A 24,659-nucleotide genomic window follows, 5' to 3' on the forward strand; every position below is an offset into this window, starting at 1 on the left:
AACATAGGGGTGTTTTGGCTCTCTTTACCTGCTATGTGCTTTTAGAATGTATTTCTACAGGGAAAGTATATATCAGTTTGCAAGTTTGAGTATCAGATCTGAGGATACCAGTATCAGTGTCAGTTATGAGAATCAGTTATCTGCGGGTATCAGGGTTCAGTTTTCGGGAACAGTGATTTCTGGGAACAGTGATCAGCAATAGAGTACAGTTGTTCAGCTACACTCGTGTTTGATCTGTTTGGGCTGAAATGCTGTTTGTTTCTCCTTTCAGTTCAGAGTGTCCAGAGCCGGTACAGAATAGCTAGTGCTCCCCCTTGCCGAGACCGGGCTTATGATGACGCAGAATTCAGAAGAGATCGTAGTTATGACGGCTGCATTGGAGCAGGGGATCACTCTGCAAAGTGAGGCCAACACTGATGTGTCACATCCACCCAGGTCGCCTGTTGTGCACCCGGTCTGGGCACCCCAGTTATATCAGGCTCGCGGGCCTACTACATTCGAACTGATGGGGATGATAGGTGATCTCTAGAGGTCTGTGGCGGATCTCGCCTACGGAATATCAGCTTCACCCCCAGCGGCACCGTATGCCGGGAATTTCATACCACAAGAGCCCCCGCTGCTGGGGCGGATTGTGATAGAGCTCAGCCAACCAGAGGTGGCTTCCAGCTACAGCCACGACATGTCAGCAACAACCAGGCTTCGCTCTGAAGTAGCAACCCAAACCCTTGACCAGGCTGAGGCCGGAGGAAAAGACAAAATGAAGGCAGATGCCGATCCTATTGAACAACTGCTGTGGGCAGTCGAGGCTTTAAAAGCCGGCGGGATGAACAAGCAACAGATATCCGCAGTTGTGGCAAAAACTGTAGAGGATGCTTTCCCCACTCCACCTGAGGGTAGTTCAAGCCAGTCAGAAAATCGGGATAGGCCCCGTCATGCCAAGACAGCTCCTCCTATTCCCGCCCCTGCACCCGGGAAAGATCAGAAAGCCAAGGTGGCGCCTGCCGACCCTTTTGCTTGTGCGGCTAGTAAGAGCGCTCAGACTCCAAAATACCTACCCCGGGGGCGCAGGACCTTTCATGCTCTCTACATGCCTTTGTCCAAGGCACTTCAGATCCTTGCCAAGAGAGGGCACCTTAAACCCTTGGAGCCTCGGCCTCTCCCGAAGAATCTCTCTGCTACGCATGATGCTGCACAGTACTGCGCGTACCACCAGCAGACAGGCCATGCTACCGACAATTGCTTCCGCCTCCGTCATGAGGTGCAAGATTTGATTGACAATGAGGTTATCCTCCCACCCACCTCAGCGAAGTCCGTTACCACCCAGTTATTGGATTTTGAGGACACAGATACTGCAAGTATGTAATCAGAAGATGAACCACCTGCGGGCGGCATTTGGATGTATTTTGAATGTGGCATCTGGCACGCATTTTTGAGTGGCTGTGAACGCTAGCTTTGTAAATCCTGGCTTGGGTATCGAGTCAGTCTTTTGTTTTGAGTCTGTCTCTTCGTCTTGAGTCAGTCTTTTTGGTTAAGGGTCTGTCTTGTTGTATCGAGTCAGTCCCCTTTGTATATAATACCAGATGATTCTGGGGTTGTTGCCTCGAACACCGTTTTGTCTTGTAATTACCTGTTTTTGTTCTTTTTGAGTCTGTTTCTGCCGAGGGGCCAGTTGCACCAACAAATCTGAATGAAACAGCTGTTGCTATCTCAACTTCATGCTTGCTCTCAGTATAAGTGCCAGAGGATTTGAATGGGCTAAGAGTACATCTCGCCTGCTCTCTTGCGCACCAAACTCATTGCATTGACCTAAGTTTTTCAAAAAAAAACCTTTTGAACACTGCAGTGATAAAAACGAAGAGGAAGGAATTCCTTGGGTTTTGCAAAATTTTGATCATTTTGAGAGAAAGAGAGGCGTGCTAAGCCTTTTAATGAATGAAATCATGCTTGTCGGCGTGAGTACTGAGAAGGATCCTGGCTTGATCTAGATTGGTTCCACACTATCTTCGGCGCGAGCGATTTGTCGCTTTCTTAAAAACTTTCGAAAACAAATGTTTTACGTGGCCCTGTGAAGACTTGTGTGGAATCGCTCTTGAGATTGCGCAGCCTAGGATCGCTCTCAGCCTCAAGATTCAACCCGTTCGTTTTCAAACTTTGAACCCGTTCAGAACGTTCAGAAAGTTCAACGGTCAAACGTCATGCAAGGTCTGTGTGGCCAGATCAGGGGCAGCCCACGAGCAAGAGGCACCAAAGCCGAATCTGCATCAAAGAAGTAGATCTCACCAGAAGGAGCTCTTGGAACAACCATGATGGGTTCTTCCGCAAATCAGTACAACAGCCGGTCTCCTAGACACAAAGAGGCTTCAACTTCAAAAACCATTTGGCATGGACTTGTTACACTTTTATCCTTTGAGAGGCTCGTTGGGCCGAAAACCTGGAAGGGCGACCCAGGTAAAAGTTAGAGCAAGAGAAAAATACAAAAAAAAGCAGAAAGCAAAAAAGAAACAAAAGAGCAAAAAAAGAAAAGAAAAAAGAAGAAGAAAGAAAAAGAAGTGAAAAAAAGAAGAGAAAGAAAAGCTCGCAAGGTCGAAAACCCGCATCGGGCGCCTTGGCAAAAATTAGAGCCTGAAAAGTGAAGGTTAAAATACCCGAGTGTACCTTAACCGGAACTACGTAAGGCTTGATTCCCATGTTTGGGATACGTAGGCAACTTCATCATGAAGTCCAGCCCCCAACGCTTTCATAACGTCTCAGTCCATGCAATGGTTTCGATTTCATCCCAAAGTCCAGTCGCCAACACCTTCCAAGGCGACTGTGTCCATATATTTGTTGTGACCGTCTTCGTCACGAGAGTTCGACCACCGTCAATGAAGACTGTTTGCGGATTGCTGCGGCACCATCTAAACAAGGGGCAACTTTCCGTTGCCATGAACCGTCGTGAGCCACCATTCAAACCAGGGGCAACTTTCCGTTGCCTCCCACCCCCTTCAAACCAGGGGCAATTTTCCATTGCCTCCGATCCGAGGTTGCGCATCTCAAAGAGTAAGTTCCATGCTCGTTGAGCATTGACTGTTTGAAAAATAGTTTTTGAAAATTTTCACTGAGGTTGACTATTTTCTCGAAAACTATTCCATTTTCCAAAACTGGACCATTGTCTTGGACCCAAAAGGAAAATTTTCTGTGCTTACAGCCTGACTTGCATGCTTTTCAAATCAAAAATCGAACAAGTACGTTAATCCGACTCTCATTTTGATCAAACTTGTTTTAGTAGAAAACCAAAACGAAAAGAATGGTTAAAATGATGAACTAGGGGCATAGTTGAGTCAGGCGTTCTGTCTTTCCCCCGTCATCGACGTACTTGCCAGAAGAGCGCTCTACCCGCCAGAAGAAATAGCCGTGAGCTAACGGTGTTGAGCATGAACCCACACCTTTCTATTTATCCATCAATCACCCCGGGGAGGGACGAAAAACGAGAGAATGAAGAATAAAGAGGTGTGAGTTGAGAGAAAAGTGAGGAAAAGGGTTTTGAGAGAAAATCCGAGCTTGAGTGCCGGAGTGATGTGAGAATCACAAATGAGAAGGGGGTGGGAAACAATACCCAGATTGAACTGGCTCCTCGTGATCCGAGGTCCCCCGTCTTCGTTAACGCGTCTGTATGTCGTGTCTTTTGTTTTGTTTATCTCAACCTTTGTTTTAGGTCTTTTTCGAGCGTGTCTCGTTGTGTTTAGGTCATGTACCTTTGTTGAGTCCTCCGCGCTGTGTCCAGTTATAGGCTCGATACCCCGGTTGAAAACCCTTATTTAAGTTCAAAAATTGTTGATGCTCGGAATGTTGTGCCATTCTCTACATTTGGGCGAACCGAAAGAATGAAGGGAAAATTTGGGGCATCTGAGCATGTTTCAACCCTAGCTGGTTTCACCTTTGAAGGCCGTCTTGTCAGATTGGGCTGTTTCGTTTAAAGTTTGCTGAGTGCAGAATGAACCAAATGCTTTGTCACGGGCTGTATGCAGATTAATCCCCAGTAGAGCAAGGGCTGTGTATCCAGAATCAGGCAGTGGTTTGCTTGGGTTTATTTTGCTGTTGGCTATTTAATTATCTGATTACCACAGTGCAAGTGTTCAATTTTCAGATAACCAATCAATTTCATTTACATTGAGGTGTAACATGATGGAATGCGATGCAATACATGAGATATGTAAATGTAACACTTTTTAAGCAAAAATTTTGTTCATTTCATAATCGCCTTTTTTTAAGTACAAAGTTTTGAGGAAAACAAAATCTGCCTGCGGCAGTACAAGGTAATCTAACTACCAACAAAAAGGAAGAGTACAAGAAAGAAGAAAAACAACAAAAATCTATGTCAAGCGACTCCAAGGGCCATCAGTCTGTCCTGGTCCTCTTCCTGGACGAGGGTCCAGGAGCATCATCAGCATCGTCGTCAGAGCCCGAGCTAGAACCGCCTCCGGTCTCCTCCTCCGATGACTCGGACTCCGCCTCTACCTCCGCCTCTGACTCCTCGTCATCATCATCATCCGGGACTGGAGCTCGCGAGCTACTCCCAACATGAGTGCGCCCTGCTTTGGTGCGGGGGAATACTCGGCCCTCCTCATCTCTCCCTCGGGCAAGGACGGAAGGTCCAGCTGAAGCACCTCCTACCCCGGGAATCTGGAAGGGAGGCTGAAAAAGTACACAAAAGGCAAATGCATCAGTATACTGTGAATAGTTTAACAGTGCAGAATGCAGTGTATGAGTATAGTGTGTGGATGCCGTGAACAGTTTAACAGTGCAGAATGCAGTGTATGAGTAGAGTGTGTGGATGCCGTGGACAGTTCAACAGTGCAGAATACAGTGTATGAGTACAGTGTGTGGATGCCGTGGGCAGTTTAACAGTGCAGAATGCAGTGTATGAGTACAGTGTGAGAATGCCGTGAGCAGTTTATCAGTGCAGAATGCAGAGTACAGTGTATGAATGCCGTGAGCAGTTTACCAGCGCAGAGTACAGTGCAGAATGCAGTGTATCAGATGCTGTGAGATCAGTGTATCAGGTGTTGTGCCATGCATCAGATTATGTGAAGCAGTATATGAATGGTTTGAGGCCAGTGTCAGAAGAACATACCGGAATGCTGTAGAGGGCCAGGAGATCAAAAGTCCGCTGAAGCATCCCCATCATGGAGGCATTCATCTCCAATGACTGCCGGGTATACCCAGAAGAAGCCTGCAAAAGTATCAGATGCATCAATATTTTGTGGAATATCAAATAAACTGAAATGAAATGACTATACAAAAGTGCAGTAATACATACCGGAGGCAAGCCCGGGACACCGACGAACTCGTGATCAGCTGGCGGAGGGGCGAAGGGGATCTGATAGGTCGCCCCACCCTGCCCCCGGAAAGTCAGTACAGCAGGCAGGGCGGGCCAACCAGCCCCCCGTCCTCCTTGAGCTCTGCCCCTGCCATGGACTAGGGCCCTCCTCGAAGCTCCCGCTCCAGCTCCTATTCCTGCACCAGCCGCTGGCGCCACGGGCCTGGCCCCCTCTGCTCGACGGCCGCCGCTCAGAGGTCGCATCAGGTACGTCTGCACGTACTCTCGGTAGTCACCGATGCCTCTGAAGCGGGCCTCCTCCCAGCCGATAGTGTAATCGTCCATCTGCTCGGTGGTGAGCCTCTCGGTCTCCCTCATGTCCGCAGGAGGGTGAACCGGGACTATCTGCTCAGGTAACCCTAGGGTCTGGCGTAGGAAACGCTCACCCAGGTACCAAGCCCGATAGACCGGGCCCTCCAATAAGATCCGGAAACGCGAGGTCTCATCTGCACCGGCAAACCGGTCCCGTATCGCTGCCGGCAACGGAGCCCACGGCTGCCAAGTGATCTGAAAGTGACATACAGTTTGTTATCTACTGTTTTTGAAATATGCAGTGGAAAGGCAAAGCTTAAATAAACTGTAAGTAAAACATACCTCGGCGGGGGTAATGGTGTCGAAGTATCAGCGGAAAAAGCCGAATGTCTCTCGTGGCCTCTGGGTGCATCTCCCGTCAAAGCGATGTGAAAAGGGGACGACCAGAGGAGTCTCTATGACTGGTACGGGAGCGAGCCTAGGAAAGTAGGTGTAAACCCACAACTGCAAGGTAAATACCAGTGCATTTATCAGATAAAGCAAAATACAGAATAAAGCAGAAATGGCGGAGCCATGTGTTGTGCAGTATGTTGTGCAGAGTGTGCAGTGTGAGCAGTGTACAGTTAGTGTAAAGCAGAGTGTATGTGTGTGCCGTGTGTACAGTATACAGCAAGTATAAAGCAGACTACCGTGTGTGCAGTGTACAGAGTACAGAAAAGATAGAAAGGCAGAAATGAAAAGCGGAGAAGAAGTGTACCTCCCACGCCCGCCAGTAGCCTCCGAGCAACTGTCCGCTACCGCGGGAAGCCGAGCTCATGTACCCGTAGAGAGTGGCCAGAGTGGCGCCACCCCAATCATAATGCAGGATGTCTCGGACGTCCACCAGTGCGCTGAGAAGGCAGAGAGGCACGGTGTTCGCCTGGTCGGCGAAGATGGTCATCCTAAATAAGAACATGAGGAAGCCGCGAGCGTACCTCTCCACGGCCTCCGGGGTCATCGGATCAGCATCAACGAGAGTGGGCTGGACCCTAAACTGCACCTCAAACCAGGAATACCGGACAAAGCCTGGACGAGCAAGAGGTGGCGCCTTGCCCAGCAGATGGACCTGAGCGGCAGTCCACTCATCCATGTCGATATCAAAGGGGATCGGATCACCCCCTACCCCGATGCCTGTGAGCATCGAGAAATCGTAAGGGGTCATCGTCATGTCCCCTGCTGTGGAGAAGTGAAATGAATCGGTGGTGTCCCACCACGTCTCCGCCAGAGTGGCGAGGAGAGGCCTGCATGTGGTAAGCCTGGAGAGTCCTCGGCAAGGCGCCGAAGCCCGCCTGGTCCACTATGCGACGGACCGCGTCAGGAAGCTCGTCGTACCACTCCCGAGCGCCAGTGTTCCCATACCCGTGGATGGTATGGGAATCCTTCTGTAAACAGAAAATAACAATGGCAAGACAACATTCAAAATGCAGTTCTAAGAAGCATACAAGTATAGCATGCGTGCAAGTTTAACAGATTTTAACAAATACCGGGTACCAGTGTGCTTACAGTGAACTACAGCGTGTGATGCGTCAGCGTGTTCGGATGGTTCAGTACAGTATAGCATGTGTGCATACGTTCAGATTCAAGCAGATATCGGGTACCAGTGTGTATACAGTGTGCGCCGTGTGTTTGGGTGATTCAGGGCTAGTGCAGTGTGTGTGCATGTGTCAGTTTCAAGCAGATATCAGTTGTACGTATGTTTACAATCAACTACAGTGTATAGCATATCGAACTAAAGCAGTTAAAGAGTACAAATAAGCTACAACAGTTTTGTATCCTACATTGCAGAAAGTAAAATAGAGGAAAGAGAATTACCTCGGAAGTGCCGAAGGACAGGTGGGAGGTAGGCTCGCACAGCAATAGCTCGGGTGGCACGTGCCTCTCGAAACTCCGAAACTGGCGGAGTCCGTCGGGGGGCAGAACATGGATCGCCGGCCGGTAGGTCGCCGGGTCGAACGGGCGCTCGCGCAAGGGCAAGAGCTCGACCTCGGGATCCATCTCGTGGTCCGGGGGAGTCCCACCGCGTGGAATGTCGTCCGCCATGTCGAGAATGATGAGAAAATAGCCGGAGGAAGGAAAACCGGGCTAGAATATGAAGAGTCAACCGAAAGGTCAACTCCCGAGAAGGCCGAAAATGACCGGAAGGGCCGGGATGTGAAAGGGCACAGAAATCAAGAGAAAAGCAAGGGGAACAAACTCCAAAAAGGCGGGAACGCCAAACGAAGCACCGAAACGAAGATGTGTTCGGTTGAAAATGTCCGAAACGCGAAGGAAATCGCGAATCCGACGACGAAACGGGCGTAAAACGCGAAGAAACAGGCGAAAGAGGAGAGAAAAACACTCTAGAGAGAGAGGGTTTGGGTTTTCGGCTGTGGATGAAATGAAAAATAGGGTTTGGAAGCCCTATTTTAAAACACCCGAAGTGAAATCTCGAAACTGCCCCGACTCAGCAACTTTTTGCCGGTCGGCAATTTTTTGTGCTGGCCGGCATAATATTGTGCCGATGGAGTTATTCTGCAGCCGGTGGACAGCCGGTGGCCTCCCCTCCCAGCCGGTGGTGTTCCCACAGCCTTGTTTAGGCCATATGAGTAGCTTTTGGTCTTCATAGCTCAAGAAAGTGCAAGAAAGTGCATCTCTGATGCTCAACCAGCCTCCGTTTTGGACCTCGGGTCATGTCTTCTGTGCGTGGCACTCGAATTCGTGCAAGGTGTATCCTTTTTGTATCCTTTTAGCTTTTACGAAATTCAAAAGTTGCCCCATGTGCGTTGCACGCGTTCATCACACTACTTCGGTGCATTACATCGCGCTGTCATGCGCCTCACAGTTGCATTGTTATGCACATACTACATGCGTCGTAACACGCACCCCTTGCATTGTCATGCACATCTCTCATGCATTGTCATTGCATTTTTATTCCATGCATTGTCATGCATTCCGAAACGCGTGCGTTGTTACGCATTTAAGTCCATTTACATTCCGTGTGGCACGCGTGTCACACTTGGCATCATTTTACATTTCGTGTGGCACGCGTGTCACACTTAGCATCGTTTTACATTCCGTGTGGCATACGTGTCACACTGAGCATCATTTTGCATCTTGTGAGGCATGCGTGTCTCATTTATATCATTTGGCATCCTATTGGGGCATGCGTGTTTCATTTTGTGTCATTTTCACCGGCCTGTGCACCTCGTTTGCATAGAACATGCATTCACTCGCACTATCTTGTGCATTTACACTTTGTACCTCAATTGCACTGTCTTGTGCACTCGCGTTGTCTAACGCATCGCGCTATTTTGCGCACCTCAATCGCACTGTTTTGTGCATTTCAAAACACTCGCGCTGTTTAGCGCATCACACTGTTTTGTGCATTTCAAAATCAATCGCGTTGTTTAGCGCATCGCACTGTTTTGTGCATTGTATTTCAATTGCGCTGTTTAGCGCATCGCACTGTTTTGTGCATCGCATATCACTCGCGTTGTTTAGCGCATCGCACTGTCTTGTGCATCTCAAATCAATCGCGCTGTTTAGTGCATCGCACTGTTTTGTGCATCGCATATCACTCGCGCTGTTTAGCGCATCGCACTATTTTGTGCATTTCAAAATCAATCGCGCTGTTTAGCGCATCGCACTGTTTTGTGCATCGCATTTCAATCGCGCTGTTTAGCGCATCGCACTGTTTTGTGCATTGTATTTCAATCGCGCTGTTTAGCGCATCGCACTGTTTTGTGCATTCCAAAATCAATCGCGCTGTTTAGCGCATCGCACTGTTTTGTGCATTTCAAAATCACTCGCACTATTTTGCGCACCGCATCGCACTGTTTTGTGCACCTTACTTGCATCTTGCATGCGTCCTATCGCGCTATCTTGCGCAACTTACTTGTACTTGTTAGTACATTGCATTGTTTTGAATATAAACCGGCTTCGCGTAGCGTGTAAGTCCAATTTTCAAAATTTTGCATTCCGTGTGGCATGCGTGTCACACTTGCATCATTTTACATTCCGTGTGGCATGCGTGTCACGCTTGTATCATGTTTGCATCTTGTGAGGCATGCGTGTCTCATTTGTTAAATTTTGCATTCCGTGTGGCATACGTGTCACACTCGCATCATTTTGCATCTTATGAGGCACGCGTGTCTCATTTGTTTCATTTTGCATTCCGTGTGGCATACGTGTCACACTTGCATCATTTTGCATCTTATGAGGCACGCGTGTCTCATTTGTATCGTCTTGCATCATGCTTCGTTTGCATCGGCATGCGTGTCACATTTTTCACTGTTATGTGTGTCGTCATTAGCATTGGCATGCGTGCCTCATTCTTGCATTGTCGTGCATGTTGTTACTCGGTCTGGCGAGACCTTAAACACGCGCGTTGGTCTGGTGAGACCTTAAACACGCACGGTCTAGGAGACCTTAAATCCTTTGGAGGTGCGAAACCTTCAGTGCATTCCTCATGCAACATCCCGGTCTAGGAGACCCTAAATGCTCTGAATGTGCAATTCCTTCGGTGTTTGTCGTGCCCGAACGACTTTCGGTGGTCTGGTAAAGCCACCTGCCTATGTTTGCGGTGAGTTCCTAGAAGACCAACTGGGATAGTGGAAACTAGAGTTCGAACGGCTTATGCCTAGAACGCAAAGGTTCGGGAGTTCCGAGACTAAAGTCTGGTTTAAATACCTAGGGGTGTATCCTCGGCTTGAAATCTGTATGGAAGCCCCATAGATTGAGGCAGCATGTCGACGCCTCAGTTCTGGATACTGAACCAACCTAGTATATCGCCCTGTTGGTAAGATAGGGAAAATTGCAGTCATAGCCATTGCATCATAGTGCATTGTCATGCATTTCCATTGTAGCTTGCATGCATTCATTGCATTTTCCCCAGTAGATCGCATCATACTGCATTGTCATGCATTTTGTAAATATCCATTCCATTGCATATTTGTAAATATTGCATTGTAGTTTGCATGTATTCATTACATCACCTTCCTTCTATGGCTCGCGCCTTTCCATGTTGAGCTTGGTCTGGTATGTGCCCTTACTTTTCACGTTAAAACACAGTTCTGCATGTGTACGCGCCTATTCCACGCTGGTATGTTGGTTTGAGGGTTGTGGCACCTTTTCTGTGTTAGACATGGTTCGTATGCGTACATGCCTTTCCTAGGCAAAATTTGGTTTGGCCCGCGTGCCATACCCATTGCATTGTAGTTTGCATGCATTCATTGCATCACATCCACCTATGGCTTGCGCCTTTCCATGTTGAGCTTGGTCTGGTATGTGTCCTTACTTTTCACGTAAAACACAGTTCTGCATGTGTACGCGCCTATTCCACGCTGGTATGTTGGTTTGAGGGTTGCGGCACCTTTTCTGTGTTAGACATGGCTCGTATGCGTACATGCCTTTCCTAGGCAAGATTTGGTTTGGCCCGTGTGCCATATCCATTGCATTGTAGATCGCATGCATTCATTGCATCACCTCCACCTATGGCTCGCTCCTTTCCATGATTGAGCTTGGTCTGGTATGTGCCCATACTTCTCGTGTCGAAGCATAGTTCAGTGGACCGTTCTATGTTAGATGTGGCTTGTATGCGTACATGCCCTTCCTAGGCAAGATTTGGTTTGGCCCGCGTGCCATATCCATTTCCATCTCCCCTGCATTTTCATTTATATATTACATTGTAGTGTAATTTTTGCATCCGGCATTAGGATCATTGTCCTTTCTCCAGCGGGTCGTTTCCCCACTTATGTCAATTCCCCCCCAATACTTGTTCTTGTGTCTGTCTACAGTGCTCATAGTTCAGTTGACCGTTCTATGGTAGACAGACTTGTTACCTCCATCAATCTATTTGACATAGGTGTGGTTTCGAACCACTCGTGATTGGATCGTGATTCAATTGCTTTGCGTGTAGTTTGCATTATTTCAATTACATTGCATCTTCATTGCATTGTTTATACATTGTTTTGTATATATTGCATATCATTTTGCATCCATTCTTGCATTGTCATGCATGTTGCTAACAATATGGTATCTGTTAAGTTCGTTTTCTTTTCAGGCACGATATTGTATGTACGGTTCATTTGAGGCTGGTGCAACTAGACGAGCCGCACAGGTATTATATCCTCCAAGTGAGACGTATTGAGAATTGCATAATTCTCTTACATCCTTTCTGCATTGTAGTGTAGTCCGGTGTATGCTAGCTTAAAACTGTCGCATGTGTGCTTCGTTACAGCTTTCTTTGCATGATCATAAGTTATGTCCGGCTCTGTGCGTTGTCTTGCATTTTGCCCCTGCCTTCGGGTGGATATCTTGTTTGTCTTGCATGTTTGTCTGAGTCTTCGGCCTTGTCAAAAATGGGTCGTCTCTGGGCTTTGACATTCACTCCCGTCATTGTTATGACTTTCGAGTACTGTCAAAGAGGGGCAACTGTAGACACCCCATTTTTGACCGTCCTCAAGACTTGGACGTCATCGTTTGAACACTCGGTGATTATCCATGTTTGTGTTCGTTTGCAGTTCCCGGAGGTCTCGGCTCGCGCGCCTTGCCTCAGGATCTCCAAACTCAACTGTTTAGTGTCTGGTTTTGCACCAAACACTTGTGTTTTTCCATGGAGGGGCAGGGAATGCCTTGTGAGGCATCCCCACACACCACCGGCAGTGGCTAGAGGCCACCGGCTGGTTTTTGCTTCCACCGGCAATGTATATTGCCGGCCGGCACTATTTGTTGCCGGTCACCACTATTTAGTGCCGGTCGGCACTCTTTTTTGCCAAAATGGCATTTTTGGCCGGCCGACTACTGTGCATCTGCTTTTGCAGATATTTTAAGACAGCTGTCTTGCTTTTTGCTCCCCTCCATACACGTGTATGGAGGGATCTCTCTCTTATGAAGCATGTCTTGTAAGCTTTACAAGACAAGAAATTCTATAAAGAGAGGGGCTCTCTCTTGTTGCAAGGGTTAGACACTTGAGATACTTTAGAGAGCTTAGACAGCCATTTTTAGGGTTTGAGTTCTAGGGTTAGGGTTTGATACACATTATCTCTCTCTTTTTCCCTCTTGTGTGTGTTAAAGTGTGTTTGTGTCATACTATTGCACACAAATACATAGTGTTTCACCTTCCTTTGGCTCCTGAGGTTCTAAGGAGCTGATTTTGGTGTTTGGTGTTGGATTCAAGCCAAGGAGGGCCATTGGAGCATCATTGTTAAAGAGGTCTTCAAGGGTGAGAATCTTACCCCTTTTTTACCCCAATCTTGCATTGTATTTTTACCTGTCTTAAATTCGTTTTTGAGCTTGGTGTATAATACAAAAAAGTTCTATTTTTAGACCCTCTTGATTGTTTATTAATGGTGTTTTGTGGTTTGAGGGTGTTTGACCCCTCTTAGGCCTTGAAAGGCCTCATTTTGTGCTATTTTGTGCTAGTTTCGAGACTTTGGTGTTTGGGCCTCGTCACCACTGAAATCTTGAGGGATTTCAGTGGTGGAGATGGTGCCTTGAAGTCTCCAAAAGGAGAGGGCCACCCCCTCTCCTTGTTGTCCTTAAAAAGGACCATTTTTGGCCTCTTGAGGGAGCACCTAGCTAAGCTTCATGTTGACCATGCCTTAGTTGTTTTTTGTGCTTAATATGTTATATTATGCCTCTGTTTTTTGTTGGTTTTGGTACACCATGCATGCTTAGCATACCTACCATGTAATGCCATGATATTGCCTTAATATGCTTTAGGTGGTTAGCCCTTGTTGGAGCATGTTTTAGGCTTAGTCTTGTGAAGGTTTTGTGCATATTTTGTCATGTTTTAGGTCTGTCCATAGTTGTTTGGATCGAATTTGGCATGCTTAGTATAGTTCCTTTGCATTCCGGCTTGTTGGCCTTAAGCATGTGAATGTATAGCATGACATTTTTGTATTGATTTGGTAATTTGGAACCATCTACCATGTCATTTCAGTCCCATTTGCATGCCTATATGTTTACCTTGGACGCATCTTTAATGCTTTGAAAGCTTGTGTAGTATGCTCCATGTTTTGGCCATTGTGTATGCCTTTGATTTCGAGCCACTTAGATGCCATCTAAGTGATCCTTAGGCCTTGTCTTAATGTCCTAAAACTCTGTTTTTGGTCAATAAGTTCATACCATGTTTGGTCTTGCTAAGTGTAGTTCAATACTCCATTGGTTTGCTTTGAGCACTTAGGCCATTTGTTGCATGCTTGGTTTGGCACCATGTTTTAACATGATTTTCAACGCTTACTTTGCATGCCATTAGTCCATGTTATACCCCTTTCAAATGTGTTTGAGAGTTGTCTAATTTGTGCCTAAGTGTTGGCCCTTCGACATGTGGATGTGTGTATGTGTTTTGGTCCCTTGTTTTAGTCACTTTGGCCCTTGTTTTAGGCCTAACTAGAGCTGCCCAAATCATGTTTTAGACCACCTTTTCATTGGTTGGTTTTGCCTCATGTTTGCTTGTATGCTTGCATAAGTGCCTTGCCATGCCATGTTGCATCCTTAGCTTGCATGCCTAGGTTGCATTGCATCTTGCATGCATGCCTTGTTCCTTGACTTGGTGATAGGAATTGGGCCTTGATTTGTTTGTTTGGTTTGCATTTCATTTGACATGAAAGTTGCCCACTTGGTCACTTGGGCCATCATGCATGGAAATGCGTGATTGGTGGTCCGAGAACCAAGAAATATGTCCCTTTGAGTCATTACCATGATAAGAGACATGATTGGTGCATATATGCCTTGAATTGTGCTGTCATGCTTTGCCTTGCCCTCTGTTGCTGTCAATTGCAGATTCTGCAGGAACACTTTGCCGACCGGCAGTGTCAAGTGCCGACCGGCAGTGTCAAGTGCCGACCGGCAATCCCTTCTCTGCCGACAGATTCATTTTGTGCCGATGGCCATAACACACTGCCGGTGACAGTTACATTCAGCCGGTGGCACTCCTCAGTGTCCAAAGAACCAGTTCTGAGATTTTGGCAGTCTCCAGAGGAGTAAAGGAAGGAAAACAGAGGCAGCCTATGCATGGCGGTGCATTTCCGAGCAAGATCCGGGCACGCGCTGCATCTGGCACTCCTCTCGAGGCGATTTACTGTCTTTCCTAGCTTAGTTAATTTATTAATTAATTAGGCAATTTGTAATATTTAATTAGCTTGCGTAGTTAATTAATTTGTATTATTTATTTGGTCCCTCCGAGCGAGGGCAAATCTGTAATAAGTGTGGATGAGTGTGTGTATGTCTCCCAATCCCCACTTCTTTCTTCCCTTTTATTTACCTGCTTTGATGGTAGATTAGGGCACGTTTAAATTAGCATACCTTATGCTATGCATACGTGCATTCATTCATTTGTCTTGCATGCACCGGGCTCGGTACATCATGCTAACTGCATTTGTACTTCAATTCCAAATTGAATACGTGCATCAATTGATCGCATTTCACATGCCATGTTTAGGTTAGCCGAGCCTATTCTAGCAACATTTTGTATGCGATGCATTAGGCACTTAACATGGACTTGGATCATGCATGTTTGCTAACGAGTTCTTTGTTTTGGCACGGAGTACTATGTAAGTATTTTAATGCTTTAGCATATCGCATGCGTGTGAATGCTACCATGACAGTATGTTTACCATGTGGCTAGATGCTTATGTGATAAACTGTTTGATTGCCTGTGGGTGAAGGTTGGATTGCTTGAGTTGGAATAACTCGTTGAAATCCGTGTTTTAGCCTACTTGCGAGTAGCAAATTCCAAAACATTTTTTCCAAGATAAACGGATATGCAATGCTTATTTCCAAATTAGGCAATCTAGTCTATACTTGTTTGCTGCGCGCATAACATAGTAATTCTAGGCTAATAAATGGAATAAGAACACATAACGTTTTCAAAATCGGATATCATGGTTAGTAGAGGCCGGTCTTCGGACCGGGCGAAAGGGGGTGCTCATAGTTGACCTTCCCCGATCGTACCCAAGCTCCCGAGCCGAGACAACTCCGGTGATGACGGACATGTGGCCTTCGGTACCGAGTCAGGGTTTCCTAAATTCCCCCATAAAAAATATTTAGGTGGCGACTCTGTATCTGGCAAAGCAGTCCATGTTTGGCACTTCTTTTCAAAAAAATCTGTTTCTCAAAACGATTTGCCAGATTTGGACTCTTTGGTTCAGACTCAGAACCATGACACAAAATCGAGTCCGAACTGTAGCAGCGAGGGCCCCCCCCCCCCCCCACGCGGGCGCGTCTACAGCATGAAGTTCAAGCTTTGAGTTTTGGTAAATTCATGGAATTTTGAGCTAAGAGTCTGAAATTAGTTCACAAATATGTTTTTGGAAATGTTTTGGTGCATTGGAACATGTCATGCATGAATTTTAGGTTTTAAATTAGAGTTTGGAACACTTCAATCTGGAAAACCCAGAATTCGACCGCATTGCTTGAGCGAACAAGTCGTCAATCGAGCGCACTTTGCATTCATCTAATATTTTTACAAACATTTGCAATGGGCTCGAGTGACCAAGTTACCGCTTGAGCAACCGCTTTGAATTCTGCACCTTGGCTCGAGCAACCATCGAGCCTAGATTCAAACCATCCACAACTTTTACAGACCAAGTGGTTCACTCGAGCGACCAATGTTACGCTTGAGTGAAGTGCCCTGTTTCAACATATCTTTGAAAAGACATATTTTGATCACATGTGCATCTTCATTCCTTTCTGAGCACTCTTAGGCATGTTTTGAGCATTCTAAATGAATTAAAGCATTAGAAAGAAGCCTAAGAGAATTGAACAAGTTAAGGAACGGATTGAATAGTATTGTGATCCGATTTGTGTATGTGTTATAAATTGTGTAAGATCACCGACGAGGACGCATCAACACTCCAAACACAGTGAATAATATCTTAGTAAAGATATTTTCTTATTTACTTTATTTTCTGATTTTCCCAATGTGGTAAGATTTCTAAATCCATGATTTTACAAGGCTGAATGGGTTTCTATCTGTCTGATTAATACAATTTCTAGACATCTGATTAATGTGATAGGAATATGTATAATGGACCCAAGGTTGTTCTGTATATTTGAAATAGGCCCAAGGTCGTTCTATATATTTGTCAAGATGGACCTAAGGTCGTTTTGAATCTCTAATTAGTCTAATTATTTGTTATGAAATGATTGAATGGCCATTATACCGCTGTAAATAATTGGACCCAAGGTCGTTCCATTAAGAAATGATTGAGTTTGTTCTGCACATCTATTATCTGTTAGACCTGAAGTCGTTCCTCTATACTTTGGACTTGAGGTCATTCTGCTATCTGTTGGACCTAAGGTCGTTCTGTTATAAATTGTTAATGATATGGAAATGCTTATGTTGTTTAAAAGATTGCATTCACATAACCCATATACTTTGATATTATTCACTGGGCTTTTGCTCACTCCGTTTATATATATGTATGTAGATGAGCAATGGGGATGTCCAGCCATAGCCCTAGTGAAATTGTGAGAGACTATCGAGATTGCGGAGTCAACCAAGGATGCCTTACACATGAAGCTTTGTTTTTTATTTCCTCTTGTTTTCCTTTGGTGGTCATGTATGACCATGTCTGTATATGTATACCATGGTTTTTGGTATGACCGTTTATGAATGATCCTGGACACGTAAAATCTATTTATTTATGTTAAGTGTGAGTTATTAATGTAAATGAAGTTTTGTTCATGTCATTTATGCACATGCTCATTGGACAAATATTATACTTCTGCTTCCACTTCTGGCCCCATATATTTAAATATGATTTGATTTCTGTCTGAGGCCGTAGGTAATCTCATGATTACTGGCCAGTTATGATCCAAGCCTTTAGGGGCGAGTATAGGTCATGATAGAGTGGTATCAGAGCAGGAGTTAAGTCACACACTTGTCCAAATGAGCAATAAGATTTCTAGAAAAGACTTAAGGTGCATCTATCTGATAAGTATATGTTTATGTGCATTGAGAACATGTGAATATATGTAGTACGAACTATTATGTCCATGTGTATATGTTCAATTCTTGTGTTTGTAATAATACAAGTTTATATAGATAATGGTGAGAACAATAGCCAATGAGCTAGAAGAGTCCTCCACTGCTCGATTAGACAGAATTGAGAGAATGATACAAGATATGGTAGAAAGTCTGAAACAACAACATCAATGGCAACAATAGTGGCAAAAACTACCACCCCCACCTCCAATGCCAGTACCGCATGTGCAAGATCAACAGACTAATGATCGTACAATTTCCCTTACCAAAGAATTTTAGAAGATGAAACCACCATTGTTCCATGGGGGAGTAAACCCATTGAAAGAGGAAGCTTGGTTCCTTGGCATCGAAAAACCATTTGAAGTATTTCCATGTGCCAAGGCACAAAAGGTTCAGTTGGCCACATTCACACTTGAAGATGAGACAAGAAGGTTATGGATGTTGATTCGAGAAGACAACAAAGGGATTGGGCACAGTTTCTTGAGATTTTCTATGAAAAATATTTTCCGCAGTGTATCCATGATCAAAAAGTGTTTGAGTTTGAGGGACTTAAGCAAGGTAACATGATAGTAGCGGAATATGAAGCAAAGTTCACAGAGTTGGCCAGATTTGCATCGCAAATTGTCGACACTGATTACAAAAAGACAAGAAAGTTTGGAGCTGGACTCCAAAACAACATCCTAGAGAGAATTAATGTGTTAAAACTACCTACATATGTTGATGTGTTAGACTGAGCCCTGATGTCTGAAACCAACACGGCAAATTAGAACAAACAACCTGAATGGAAAGGCAGGAGGCAAGGCTTTTTCTCAAAGAAAAGGTCATTTAAAAAGAAAAATACGGGATCATTGAGCACTTTGAACTCCTCAAGGAACTCCACACCGACATACAATGTGTGGTAGAAAACATCGAGGAATCTGTTATCGTGCATCTGGGGCGTGCTTTAGATGTGGCAAGACTAGACATATGGTCAGAGATTGTCCTCAATCTGAACAAAGAGATGGAAGACCGGCTGTTAGTTTGACTAGATCAATCCTAATGCCAAGAAACACTATAAGGCATGCTGCCACGAGAGACACACTAAGCCAAGGGAGAGTTTTTGCACTCGTCCCAGGTGATACATGAAATACCGAGGCCATAGTCTCAGGTAATCTTTTTTATTTGAAACCAAGCTACTTATGTGCTAATTTGTTTGGGTTCCACACACTCTTTTGTATCTACTGTGTTTGCATCTAAATTGAATAGGCCTATGGAATCATTGCCTTATCTATTGTGTGTATTTGCTCCATCTGGGGAATTTGTTTTGTGCTCATCTGTATATCATGCTTATGAAATACGTATTGGGAATGCTACATTATTTGTAGCTCTAGGGTTGGTATGGCTGCTGGCAACGACATCTAGGTGAGGAAAAAGGGATGGTGTGATCGCCAGAGTAGGGTGGAGAGGTGGCATGGAGCGTAGGGAGCGACTGGGGGTGGCGAGTGGAGTTGGAGAGAGTGGGAAGGGGAATTGGAGAGGGAGGGGGCTCTGGTGGCTATCGAAGCTGCTAGTGGCACCAGCTAGCCAGGGTAGAATATGGTTCTATGGTTTAAGGATTTTTGGTAATTTCATTTAGGGGTATAATGAGGTGCATTTAGAATCACCTGTTACACTTAATTAACTTGCTCAAAACTAATATTGTATATATAAAAAGAGAGTGACAGAAGAGGCAATTGGTGGGCGTTAGCGAAGGCGAAGGGAAAGGGGGCTTTAGGCAATGGAGAAGGGGTGTTGAGGATGAATGCAACAAAGGAGGAGCATGGCACAATAATGGCGATGAAGAGGTAGCAATCTATCCTTCCAGCAGAGGCAAAGATCTTCAATGACAATGGCAAAGGCAATCTCAGTCGATCTCCTTCCGCTCCTTTTCCCCCTTTCCTCTGACCCATTCATTTTCTTTTCCCCCTTTTCTTTTCTCCCTTTTCTTTTTCATTGATTTGTGGTGGAGGGTAAAATTGATTTGACAAATGGAGGGGTTTGTAGAAAGGTGGGTTTGCTATGGTTGAAAAAGGGTGATTTGGCAGATGAGGTGTTTCACAGTAATGGGGTAGTAGAGGGGGACTTTGCTGGTGGTTGGGATGGTTGTTGATGGTGACTAATGGAGATGGCAGTGGAGAGGGTAGAGATTGTTAAATGATTATTTTATTATTATTATTATTGCTAGGCGATTGTTGGATGATGTTGATGAGGTGGGTTTCAGGCGGGTGGAAGAAGGTTTCGGTGGAAAAAATAGAGTTTTGATGATGTTTGACAGAGTGGTTGATGGTAGCTGATAGTAGTTGGTGGCAATGGCAGTGAAGGGGTTTCAGCAGAAGAGGGTTTGGGTGGCAGAAGTGGTGATTTGGGAGCGTGGAAGATGGTGGTGATTGCCCGCAGTGATGGAATATGGTGGTGTGCATGGTGTAGATAGCTGGCGTTCATGATAAAAAGTGGGGATAGTTTGTGTTGGGTTATTGGGGAGAAAGAAACAATCATTGGGAAGGGTAGAGAGACAGATGAATGGACCATTATGCCCCTGAAAATTGGTTGTGTGCGGCACATGCGAAATTTCCATAAAAATTTGTAACGATCGTTTTCAATTGGACTTAATTGACACAAAATTTAAAATTAAGGGACAAAATCGAGTTAATTGAAGTTACAGAAACCAAAACGACAAAGGGTAAACAATCATATTTGTCATAAGAAAAGAACCAGAAACAACGTTCATCTAATAAGTCTAATTAATTTTGCACTTCTACCCATAGTATGTAATTTTAGAAGATGCTGCAATACATAAGAGTCAGTATCTGGCCTAGTAGAATATATGCAGTTAGTTATGGAGTAAAATAACCAATCAACTCACATATTTTTATAGGAAACAAGACACTTTGCATGCTTGCATCCTTAAGCTAGGACAAGAGTGAAAAGAACTTTAGCAGGGAAGACAATTTAGTGACAACACAAAATTGCCGATATATACGCACTTATAATATGCAAATACAACGATGTATTGTATGAAGATCCATTCCAAATCCTTAGAATTAACTAGCCAAAGAATTTATTATCTGTACTTGATATCAATACAATGACATAAAATTAAATAGTCATTATTCTTTATTAAAATCTACATAGAAGCTGAAGGAACAAGAGGAAGAAGCAAACGTCTTGAGAAAGCTCATGTGGAAGCAAAAACAAAGTTCTTGACCACCCACCAACTGATCCATAAAGGAGGAAAGCACTTCCCAAAGCCACCCCAACAATAAAATTGTTCTAAAATGTTACACGTCACGTTGAAATGCTTCAGTTTTCAATCAAATACATCAACTAAAAATGAAAAAAAAAAAATTCCCTATAGAATTGTAAAACCCTTACATGTGTGCTTCCATTAAATCTATATTCATGGACAGTAACACCAATCATAAAGAAACAACGTTACCATTGAAATTTAAATTCAAAAATAATGATAATATAAATAAAAAAAATTAAAAAAACATACTATACCATCGGATAAGAGGTTAAGTTAACCAAACACAAGATTTGATGGAGAATGAAAAAGTTCTTTTTCGACCATGGATTTTATATGGTGAGCGGAGCCATTTGGAGCATTTGAAAAGTTATCTTTTCCAACACCACTGCTAGTTTTTCTCTGCAAAAGTGAGGATCAAACGTAAGTTTCAATAGCAAACAAGTTGCATTAATGATTTTAATAATAAATAAATAAATAAAAGGGGGCATGCGCCAATGGGGCGTGAAGACAGTCCTAGCTTTATTGGAACCTTGAATCCAAGCCTTTGATATTATTACCACTTTTCTTACCAAGTATGCTAGCAGGCATCTTGAAGGGCGTGCCAATTTACATGATAAAGCTTTGTTCAAATATAAGGAATCCTAACCATTCCCGAATACTTGAAAGGGTAAAAAATCCACAAGTCTAATGGAAAATGTTTGCATTTTGATAATATCGATACATTGTTATATCCTAGTCAAAAGAGAACCGCCCTCGTGATTTGAATTACCCAACACACCAGAACCATGTGACATCATGTTCCCATTCAATTTCCTCAAACCAAAAAGGTAAGATTCGATAATGGATTATGTTTCCAAGAAATAAGATAATCACATGTTATAACATTTCAGTCAACAAAACATATTTGATATGAAATTGTTGTGCACTGGCAGAACAATCCCACTAGATATATACATTTGTTTCTCAATGTGTTATGTCTTTTACTTTCTTTGCCACAAAACTTTGCAACTTATCGAGGTCTGAATTATTATTTTTGATCTTGGACAAACTAGAAAACTAAAATTAAGAATAAGAAAAGCAACAAACCATATTTCATTTCATGCCATTAGAATATTCTATCATGAGGATATTAGGAACTATGGAAAAATTATTCAGCATGAAGAAGAAACAATCTCTTTTGCATGTAATAGATACAGATCAGAGATCAATTTATGTCGCATGTGTTTGTATACAACTGTGGCTAAAGACAACTCTTTAAAAAAAAAACAACAATTCTAGTCTAGCCCAACTACTGCCTAACTATAATTCTAGATCCACATATGAAGAAATGCTCAGAAACCAACCTAGTTAAAAAATGATCACAACCTACCAGGAAAAATCACAATCATCTTACCTTCCGAAGAGATTCAGACTGATTTTGCTTTTCAGACCCTTCATCTAAAACCTTCCGTTGAGTTGACATTTCTAATACACTTTTATTCTTTTCATTAAGAGACTGCTGCTGAATCTTGTCATCGTCATCATTGTCATCCTTCAACTTTTTGTTGTTCCTATGATGATGATAGAGAAGGCCTAAGAAGCATGGACACGGACATGTGACACGACACGGACACGCCAACATGTTAATTTTCAAAAAATGCAGGACATGACAAGTGGGGGACATGCATGAAATCTATAATTTTATATATTTATTCTAAGAAGCACAGACACTTCTAAGAAGGTGACGTATCCATGTCATGTCCGTGTCGGACACCGTCACTCTTTGGACACTTCTGAAACACGTGTCTGACATTCTTCAAAACGTATCCTATTTTTAATTTTTTTTTTAAAGATCCGGACACTCTTTGGACACTTGACGCACGTGTCTATCATTTAAATACAAGTATCTATCGCTTAAATACAGATGAAACTAATTATAAGTTTGAACAAAACAAATTAAGATACAATAATAAAACAAAACTATATAAATTTACAGGAATCAGTGTCATATTGCATTTTTTATTACCTTTAAATGATATATTCATATATAGAACATATAATAAACATATAAAATTATATATTTCATGCATGTCCCCTACATGTCGTGTCCTATATTTTTTTAAAATTGATGTGTCGGCGTGTCCGTGTCCATGCTTCTTAGTATTTATTATATGTTATATATGTGAATATATTATTCGAAGATAATAAAAAAAATACAATATGACCCTAATTCCTATAAATTTATATAATTTTTATTTTATTATTGTATCTTAAGTAGTTTTGTTCAAACTTATAATTAGTTTCACATGTGTCTAATCGATAGACATGTGTGTTTAAGTGATTAACATGTGTGTCCTCCAAGTATCCAAAGAGTGTCTGGGTCTTTAAAAAAATTTAAAAAATAGGACACGTTTTGAAGAGTGTCAGACACATGTCCAAAGAATGTCCAAAGAGTGTCGGCATCCGACACGGACACGACACAGATGCGTCACCTTCTTAGAAGTGTTTATGCTTCTTAGGAGACGACTATGACTAGAAATTAGTTTTAAAATGGCTTACAGCCAACAAGCTCAATGACAAGTATGTGAAAAGTGGCTACACAAAGCCTCACAATAACAAGCAAGTGACAACTGCCTTACATGCAATCATTGAATGACAAACAAGTGCCAAGTACAGCCACTTTAGTGACAAGTAGTTGAGAAGATGCTTACAAGCAATCACTTTAACATCAAGTGGTTCATGTACAACGACTTCAACAAGTGGTTTATGCACAGTCACTTTCTAATTATATTACTACCTTAAGGTTAAAGAAACATACAAGCTAAAAAACTATATTAAATCAATTCAACTACACAAATCTTCACCAACTACTTGGGGTTGGCTAGATGAATCCTAGTTTGCATATTTGATTAAGATCCATAATTTTAGTTGAACAACAAGCTCTTAACTTGTGTCCCAACATCGAAACCTGGCTCTGATACCATGAAAACTAGGTTTAAACTAAACCATGGTATTATTGAATTAATCAATGAAAGATTACAAGAGAAATATATATAAGACTACTAAGTAAAACCCTAGAGGCTAACAATGACTAAACTACCCTTAATAATAAAACAAACGCATGCTTAACACTTACTATCTTAACTCATGTTTAGTTTGCTCTTCCTCGTCCCCTAGCATTACCCGTAATGCAAATTGTGTCACTTTTCTTGAGTCCCATATATCAACTAGGGCCACTTTTTCTCAATTTCACTTTGTGTATTTACTCTATCATCCTTTTCATATTCTTAAGGTGATATTCCTTCCAAAAGAGTGACTACCATTACCTCAATCAATGAAATTGTACTCTTTTAACCATCAACAGTGTGTTCAAGGCTTTTGAACCATTCATGTGGTCCAATGTACTCCAGTGACACATTTGGATTATCAATAAATGTGCATTTATAATTTGTTTATTACTTTGCTAACCATTAATAATTATTTATTATTCAGAATTATTAATTTTCAAATGTGATCTAACTTTTTTCTATACATTATTAGAAGTAACTGTTTCTCTATACATTATTAGAGGCAAAATTACAGGAACATATAAAATAGAGATAATTGTTGCATGTGCATAATGCATACATATATATTGTAAAACAAGAAAGCATGTGACTGAGATTAAAAAACAACATATGCACGTTGCATGTTTCTCAACTTACCCAAAATGGACAAACCAGTAGAAAGATCTTTTAAGTGCATGTTTAAGAAGATGTGAATGGTCATGTCCAAAATGAACATGAGAATAAGCATGG

The sequence above is a fragment of the Camellia sinensis genome, chromosome 11 (assembly GCF_055761805.1).
Source record: "Camellia sinensis isolate YWXY chromosome 11, ASM5576180v1, whole genome shotgun sequence".
Classification (NCBI taxonomy): domain Eukaryota; kingdom Viridiplantae; phylum Streptophyta; class Magnoliopsida; order Ericales; family Theaceae; genus Camellia; species Camellia sinensis.